The sequence below is a fragment of the Lissotriton vulgaris genome, unplaced genomic scaffold, assembly GCF_964263255.1.
Source record: "Lissotriton vulgaris unplaced genomic scaffold, aLisVul1.2 SCAFFOLD_889, whole genome shotgun sequence".
In the NCBI taxonomy this organism is placed as follows: Eukaryota; Metazoa; Chordata; class Amphibia; order Caudata; family Salamandridae; genus Lissotriton; species Lissotriton vulgaris.
Genome location: NW_028243042.1, coordinates 288,142 through 297,382, shown reverse-complemented (window position 1 = coordinate 297,382; position 9,241 = coordinate 288,142). Strand labels below are relative to the sequence as shown.

The 9,241-nt window shown below is 38.2% G+C and overlaps 1 pseudogene; it reads left to right on the top strand.

Moving 5' to 3' along the window:
- The first annotated feature begins 3,654 nt into the window (after positions 1–3,654).
- LOC147668730 (uncharacterized) lies at positions 3,655–6,359 on the top strand (annotated as a pseudogene).
- Positions 6,360–9,241: the final 2,882 nt, after the last annotated feature.

The window sequence follows — 9,241 nt, the reverse complement described above, 5'->3', positions numbered from 1 at the left end:
CACAGCCACATCTCCAAACACCTACAAGTACTCTACTAGGTGCCAGTCAACAAAAGAGTGACCTTCAAGCTCCTCACACATACCTACCAAGCCCTCCACGACACCGGATCATCGTACCTAAACCACCACCTCTCATTCCATGTACCCACCAGACACCTCCACTCCGTCACACTGGCCCTTGCCACTGTACCTTGGATCCACAAGACTAAGACTTGAAAAAGATGCTTTTCCTACCTCATTGCCAAAACCTTGAACACCCTGCCTCTCTACCTCAGGCTATCCCGTCGTTGACCCAAATCTGGAAGGATCTCAAGACTTGGATCTTAGACTGAACCTCAGTGCCCAGTCAGACCTGTAGTCCATCAACCCCTGCAGGTTGAGACCATCAAGGGTGAGTAGTCACACTTGACAAATCCCGATTGATTGATTAAAGTCCAAATACAAAGTCCTTAAATAGAACGGTATATATTCAGAAGACAAGGAGAGTGATCCTTCCAGCACCAAATCCAAATGAAAAATGACAAGGAGATGGACACACAAAAAAAACCTCCAATTCTCCTTTGGAGAAAAAATAAACTGAAAAACCTCTTCAGCTGCTACTGGAGCACAAAGCTACTCAAGTGGTTTACTTACAATTGTTACTACATTGTCCTGAAGCTGAACCAGTGTGTGTTAAGCCTCGCTTTTGGACAAAGAATATCATGGTGCTTGCAAGGGGCAAACCAAATCTTGACCATGCAAATGAAAAAACCAGAAGGCAGAATCCAGTAACTCCACAGTCTGCCGCAGACTGCCCACATACTGCAAACTCCACAAGTAGAGTAGAGTTTACCACCAAGGCCTAGTTAGAATCTGGAAACAGAGTCTCCCTGCAGTATGCATATACTTCTCTTTCAAGTCATTCAAAAATGAGCTGACTCTCCTGAAAGCTTTATTACATCTCCCTTTTATTTTATTTCGTTTTTGTTATCATCCCTTGCTCACTGTAAATATTAAGGTAAAGTGTTTACCAATTTGTTATCACTCTGCAAACATATTGTTGTGAATTTACATATTCCATGTTGTAAACATTATTTTGCTGTAGTTATGTAAAGATGCAAATGATGGAGCGAGTTTCAGAAATGCATTCCTTTCAGCTCGTGAAGTTATACTTCCATAATTAATTAATAATATTAATGATGATGTGTGTTGTGTGTTTACTAAACCAACCTAGAATAAAGTTGCATTCACGAATATATGGGTTTAACATTATGTGCTCTATGTTGCAGCAAGTACGTTTTAAAATTAATTTACTAACCTTGTTTGTTTGTCTATTGTCTTATTAATTGTGGCTGTTCAAATTAATGGCATGTGCCTATTTTATGTATGCTATGTGGTGTCTTTTTATTTTATACAGGTATGCGGAGAATCCTGCTGGACTAAGTGAAGAATGGTAGATATAAATGCTGCTTTATTTGTTTGCTTCTGCTAGGTAATATAGACTAATGGGTTAATTATTAGCAATGTTGGGTGGGTAACAGAACGAATTTCATTTCTTTCATTAATTATTCTTTTATGTTTGTTTATACACTAGTTAACGTGAAGGCGTTTTTGAGACCTAGTGCATTCGTGACTGGCAAAAAAATTCTGCTAGAAGAAAGCAAGAGTCCCAATGTGGTCGAATTCCCTACCAAACTTATTGATTGATGAAAAATGAAATGTGATGAGCTGACTGTTCTTTAGTCAAGCAAGGCCAAGGCCAGGAACCGGCAGCGGAGAATGACAAGTCGAGGAAGTTATGAACCCTGTTATTATAATGTTGCAAACTGGAGGAAGCCTCGCAATTCGAAAAGCAAAGGACAATGGACTCTAAGAACGAGATGGAACTAAGGTTCTAAAGAATGCAATGACATGATGGCCTGTCACTTGACAGCCAATCAGACTCTGACTTGAGCAGAAAAATATAAGTTTTCTTAGATTAGTTTAGTGTAAAAAGGTATAAAAACTCTTCTCCTGGGGAAGAGAGTGCTGCTTCTTGCTGACCTTTAGATGGGTGTGTCGTGCTGACGGACTTCTCTTGGAGCACGTAAGAGACCCTAAAGACTTTTACCCTTTATTCTTGTATGTAGCAAGTGCAGCCAGGAACCTAGAATTTTAATGATGCCAAACTGCTATTTTATTTGATTTATACTTTTGAATTTCACTTGAAACTGACATTACTCTTTTTGCGAAAGCTTTAATAAAAATGCTTTAAATAAAGATTCTAAATGCATTTTCTAAAATAAAAGTTAATAAATACATTCTTTGAAAAACAAGCTGGCCTTGTTATTTCATGAGTTTAGGTTACCATTAGCAGATCTTTTCGCCACAGTGGCTTAATTAATCGTAGGGTTTGTTAAGGTGTGATGAATTTGTTCTACTGCAGTTGTATATAAATGTATATTATTTGTGAATAGGTTAATTAGGTCACATGATTCAGTTGGTCAAAATATGTCATGTTAGTTTATGGGCTTGTGAATACATTTTTTGTGAGTATTGTTAAGTTGGGTAGCGTTGCTTATGGCATATTTCCTATAGGCCGCTGGATCAATTTCCTGGTAGCAGAGATATGGTTGCTATGGTAACCAACATGCTACATGGTAGTTACATAGGATCGATGTTTAACATATGTTGAGATTGTTCACTTGTGTTATGTGTAGTCGAAAGGTTTTTTCCTGCAGTGTGAAAAATCCTAGTTGTACCAGTACAGAGTGGTGTGACGAGAGTGAAGTTACACAGTGCATTTGATCTGTTTCAGAATAGTGGTATTACTTTATATCACAAGTGTTGTGGTCGTACAACACATGTTAGGGATTTAGGTGTGCTGGTTTGAATACATGTATAGTGAGGATTATCTATGAAATTTTGGCTTTGAGTATAGGGACAGGGAGCCCGTTTTAAAACTCACTGTGAAAAGAGTAATAGAATATATTCGAGCTTGTGTGAAGGGTAGGATAACGTTGTTTATTTTGCTGGTGGTTCTGGATTTCTGAGGCTGGTTAAAGTCCTGCCAGGATTTCATGTATGTGTAGTTTAGGGTAATTTTCCGTTTGAAAGTGCGTAAATGATTCTGTAATTCCGTTCGAGTCAAACTTTGAATTGCTACTTTATGTGCATTCAGAGGGAAATGAGTTTGTTATTACTTGTTTGAAGGGTAGAGTAAAAGTTTACTTCATCAACGAATGTATATTCTGTGAGAGTAGCGTCGTCTATTCCACGCAAAAGAAATCTTGCATGTCTGTAAAAACTGTCACTTTATTTTAGAGAAACAGACAAATGGTTTGTTCTTTTGTCGTTTTAATTGAGTTTCATTGAAAAAGGCATTCTTTTTTGTGAAGGAGGGGTGAGCGCTGGGAGTGAGACGCGAGAAACCGCAGCGGCTGTGTACGTCACGCGTCCGCGCTGTGATTGGGTAACATACATCACAGCTGGTACTCTGATTGGCTCACGTGTCTTTGACGAGCTAGACGCTGATTGGCTTTTGTGGAAAGCTCTGTTTTTTACTGGTTGAGCAAGGTGGTGACGTAGCTCGAACCTCATTGGTCTGTTGGTGTGTTTCGCGCACGGATTGGCTGGGTTTGCGGAACATACAGGAAGTATTTACGAACATTTTAATTAAGCAAATTCTATTTAAGAATGAGTTATTTTTACAAAAAGGTAGAGAAAAAGCTTACGATGTTTCAAAGATTTAAATTTTTTATTTCACCCGATAAGAAAATTGAAACGCAAGGTGGAAAATTACTTCATAAATACAAAACACCTGCAGCGTATATGGAAGGTGAATATGGTTATCATACCTGCCTATGGTTTGATGTTTGGAAATATTACACTAAAGATGACGGAGTTTTAGCTTGGCCGGAAGATGGTTCATTTAACATGAGGATTTTGAGAAATTTAAGAGAAAAAATGACAGCTCTTGTTCCAAAGCCTAGACCGACACCATTTGAAGCATTAGTTGAATGGGAGGATGAGATGTTTCAACTTAAGAAGGAAGCAAATGGTTTAATTAGACCTCCTAAAACATCGATTTTTAAACGAGAAACACATGAGGATAGAATGCGTGTGTGGAGACAGGCAGACATGTGTGATGGTCTTTATGTAATAAGAGAAATGGTTTCTGGAATGCCAGGTGAAAAAAATACTCAAAAGAAAAATAATGCTGTTGTAGAAAGTGAATCGGAAGATGCAGTTGTAGAAGAAATTTATACCACAATAAAAAGCAGGCCCCACTAAAACCAGCTTGTTCATGGTCCACTCCAATGGTTTCTCCAGGAACCATACCAAGTGCACCTCCAATAAATGAAGAATCACCCATATTGTATCCAAATGATTCTGAATCTTTTGAAACCCCTGAAAGGTTTGAAACAAGAACTAATTCTAGTGTCTACAATGAGAGTAGAAATTTTTCTGAAACCCCAAGGAGAAGGGAAGCTCCTAGAAATTCAGTGGGAACTGGGAGAGATGAGGGAGTTGCAAATACCTCAGATTATTTACGATCAAAAGAGGAATTAATTTGGCAGTTATCTAAAGGCATGGAAGCGGTGACAGTTCTAGTAACGATTGGTCCTGTCCAGCCTGTTTTTGATAAAGGATAAATTAAACAACCAGGTTTGACAATTCCATTAAATGCAGAAATTAAGAAAGTAGCTGAAAAGTTTTATTTGGAATTAACTGATATACATCGTGAGAAAACGAAAATGCCTGATTTAACTTTTAATCAAGGTTCTTTAAACGGAACACCAATGGGTGCAGAGTCTGATGCTGAAACTTCAGAAAAAGCAGAGTCTAATTCAAAACTTGATGTTGCAAAATTAAAAGCAGATTTAGAGGAGTTAATAATTGGCACAATTGGTCCTAACAGTTTGAAGTATTATTGGGATGATGAACTCTTGTTCATCAGCAAAAGCATTCAATGGAAAACAAAAAATAAATATGATCAGTTGGAAGAATTAGCTACAGAGTTGGATTTTGATTTGAGTAAACAGAAAAATTTTAGAAAACATTACAGATTAGATTTTACTGAGAAAGACATTGGGAATTTCAATACAATGGGAAGAATCATGCATATAAAAGAGCTGATTGTGTACATCAAAAGGTTAGGTGATCTGAGTAAATGGAGAGTGAAGTGGACCAAAAAGAAGGAAGACGAAAGGTTAGAAAAACTATCTAGACAGCTTCCAATGAGAGATATTGCTGGTGGTGGATATTTTCATGTTCCATGGTCAAGACAGGATATTCTGCTTTTTACAAATGATTTTCCTCGGCTGAGAGAAAAGCCAGTGGAATGGTATCGGCAGGTAGACAGATTCATCAAAGTTTCAAAAGTTCTGTGGATTGATCTGGATGGATTCTTTGACATTGTTGTCCCATCAGATCTTTGGACAGAATGTAAAATTGCTGTGATTTGGCCAAAAGTGGAACCGGAGCGAAATAAGGAGACAGGTGCTCCAGCATCAGAGGTCATGGATCTGTATGACAAAGTGATTTACTGGTTGAAAAAGAAAATTGCCCCAAAAGAAGTTGATTGGGTAAAAATAGACAGAACGAACCAGGAACCAAAGCAGTCAGTTCATTCATTCTATGAAAGGTTATTACTGTTTTTTAAGCAGTACAGTGGCTATGAAAAGTTAGATGAAAAAGACATGAGTCACTTTATTTACAGATTTGTTTATGGTCTTAGACCAGAAATTGGAGAAATGATCAGGAATAATATTGTTGGATGGCAAGCAAATTCAGTTGATGATATTTTGAGAAAGGCAAAATACTGCAGTGATGAATTGGAAGTAAAACAAAAGAAATTAAAGGAAAAGGCAATGTGGGCACAAGTGAAGGTGGCTGAACATCAAATTGCAAGCCTTGAGAATAAAAATGTAAATTTTGTTCAGAATCAGAATTAAAATCAGGGTCAGGGAAAGTTTAAAAATAATTTTAACAAGCCAAAATTTAATGTCAACATTGAGGAGTTAAAACAGAAATTACCTTGCTTTAATTGCGGGGAAATTGGACACTGGAAGCGCAAGTGTAAAAACCTGCCCAGAGATTTTAAAAATGCATCATTAAATCCACAGATGCAGAGTGATGTGGATCTGCAGCAACAGCTACAGCGACAGTTGAACGACTTGAGTCTTCAGCAACAGCTACAGCGACAGTTAGTGCAACAGCAGAGTCAGATTCCACAGCCTCCTTTTCCAAACTGCGGGGGTGGTCAGAGGTTTAATTCAAACACTGGATTCAGCGGAGGTGATCAGGTAATAAGAGCTCAAAGGTCAAATGTGCAAAATGCATCAGGACAATTTTTGATAACAGGAAACCAAGGAAGCGATTCTGATGACTGCTTCTGACGGTGCCCGAGAGAGGGGGAAGAGTGTGTAATTGGAGCCACTCTTGAGGTTGACCAGTCTGGTCCATATGTAAGTGGTAAAGTGAATGATGTAGAAATCACTTTTCTTGTGGACACTGGTGCTACCCGTTCTACTGTTAGAACAGTGGAAATTGAAAACCTGCCTCTCTCTGGGGATACCATCCAAGTAGTCGGTGTAAGTAATCAGCAAATTAATCTCAAAGACAATGAGAGTTACTCCTTTATAAACCCGAAGGGAATGGAGCATCAATATACGTTCAGTAAACACAAATTTATCCCTTAGGGTACCCTAAGGGATACATTTGTGTTTACTGATCAGCAAATTAAAACAGATCTGACAGAACCTGTGAAAGTGGAAATTGGCAATTTTAAAGATAAACACAGGTTTGTAGTTTGCAACAGCAGTCCTGTAAACTTATTGGGAAGGGATATATTATGCAAAATGAATTGCAGAATATATTGCTCACCAGAAGGAATTGAATTACAAACCATGGAGGAAGATAGGCTGTACAGATTAACAATGTTAATGGTTGAAGCAGAAGAAGCAGGACTATTTCCTGTATTTGATAAAGAAAATTTGCCTGAAGAATTAAAAGAAACAGTCAAAGCTGAAATTTGGGATTTAACAGGGAACGAGATGGGTCTGATGAAACATGTTGATCCAGTCAAAATTACAGTAAAGCAGGGAACAGATTTTCCAAACATTCCACAGTACAAAATGAAAGCTGAAACAATTGAGGGTGTTATTCCTGTGATTGAAAAATTCATTAAGCAAGGTGTTTTGAAAGAAATTGAGAGAAGTCCTTGTAACTCACCGATTATGGGGATCAAAAAGCCAAATGGAACGTACAGAATTGTTCAGGATTTGGGAAAAGTTAACCAAATAGTTGTTCCTTGTTGTCCAGTTGTACCAAATCCAGCAGTCATTCTTTACCAGATTCCACATGATGCAGAATGGTATACTGTCATTGGTCTTTGCAATGCGTTCTTCACTGTTCGATTGCATCCAGAAAGCCAGGAAATCTTTGCGTTCAGGTTCCAAAGTAGGACCCTCGCATGGTGTAGATTTCCTCAGGCGTATACAGAGAGTCCTTCTATCTTTAATGAACTGTTAAAAAAATCTTTGGAAGATCTAAATTTACCAGGTCGATCAACGTTAGTCCAGTATATTGACGACCTTTTAGTGGCAGCAAAAAAGAGAGAGAACTGTGTTACAGATACAATTACTCTTTTGAATCATTTGGCAGATGAGGGACATAAAGTGTCTCCTGCAAAATTGCAGTTTTGTAAACAGGAAGTAAAATACCTTGGTCATAGAATTGCAAAGGGAATCAGACAGGTGACAATTGAGAGAATTAAAATGATTCAGGGAATGCAACCTCCAAAAACACAAAGACAGGTCAGAATGTTTCTGGGAATGGTTGGTTACTGTCGTCAATGGATTAGTGGATTTTCAGTAATTGCGAAACCACTGCAGAGACTGACAAAATCAGACATAAAAGATCCAATTGTCCTTACTGAAACTGAGTTGGAGGCTTTTGAAAAATTAAAAAGAAGTTTGTGTGAAGCTCCAGCTCCGGGCATGCCAGACTATGAGAAAGACTTTGAGCTGTATTGCAGTGAAAGAGAGGGATGTGCATTGTCTGTGTTGATTCAGAGACATGGAAATTTAAGGAAACCTATTGCCTACTTCTCAGAAGTCATTGATCCAGTTGCAAAAGCATTACCAGGATGCTTAAAAGCAGTTGCAGCAACTAGTGTGAGTCTGGAGCAAAGTGAAGGTATTATAATGGGATTTCCTGTAAAAGTCTATGTTCCCCATTCAGTTGAGATTCTCCTTACAAGGATTAAAACGCAACACTTACCAAGCAATAGACTCACGAAGTATGAAAAAATTATTCTGGGATCAGATAATGTTTCAATAGCAAGATGTGTGAATTTAAATCCTTCCACGTTGTTGCCTGATGGTAATGTAACAGAAATTGGAGATGTAAATGATACGGATCATGAGTGCTTGGATGTTTTGGAATACTGTACCAAGCCAAGGCAGGACATTAAAGATGTACATTTGCCTGTTTCAGATCATGTCTACTTTGTTGATGGTTCCTGTCTGAGATCAGAAGAAGGCGTTTTAAGGGCAGCCTATTCAGTCTGCACAGTTGCAGATGTTGTGGAAGCATCATGTCTTGAAGGAATTCGTTCAGCACAAGTAGCTGAATTGATTGCTTTAATTCGTGCATGTGAAAGAGCAAAAGACATGAGGATTGCCATAATAACGGATAGCCAGTATGGGTATGGAGTTGTGCATGATTATGGACAACTCTGGTCTCAGAGAGGCTACATGACATCAGCAGGTTCACCAATCAGAAACGCAAAATTTATCAAAAGACTAATTGATGGCATACAGTTGCCAAAAGAAATTGCAGTAGTAAAATGTGCTGCTCACAAGAAGGGTGAAGATTTTATCACCAAAGGGAATGCTTACGCAGATGAAATTGCAAAATATTGTGCAAGAAACAATTTTGCACTTAATCTAGAGAAAATTGATGAATATGCTTTGAATTCACTAATGCTAACATCAATAGTTGAGACATGGCAGGAAGTTAAAGATTTGCAAGATGAAGCTGATGATGAAGAGAAAAACACATGGTTGAGAGCAGAATGTAGATAGCGAGATGAGGATGGAGTTTGGACTTACAAAGATGGCAGAGTAGTTTTACCAAATTGCATGATTGCTGACATGGCCAGAATGTACCATGGTCCAGGTCATATTGGAAGAGATACAATGATTAGGCTTTTCAAAGAAACTTGGTTTAATACCAAATTTAGAACAATTGCAGAATCCCTTTGCCAAAGGTGTTT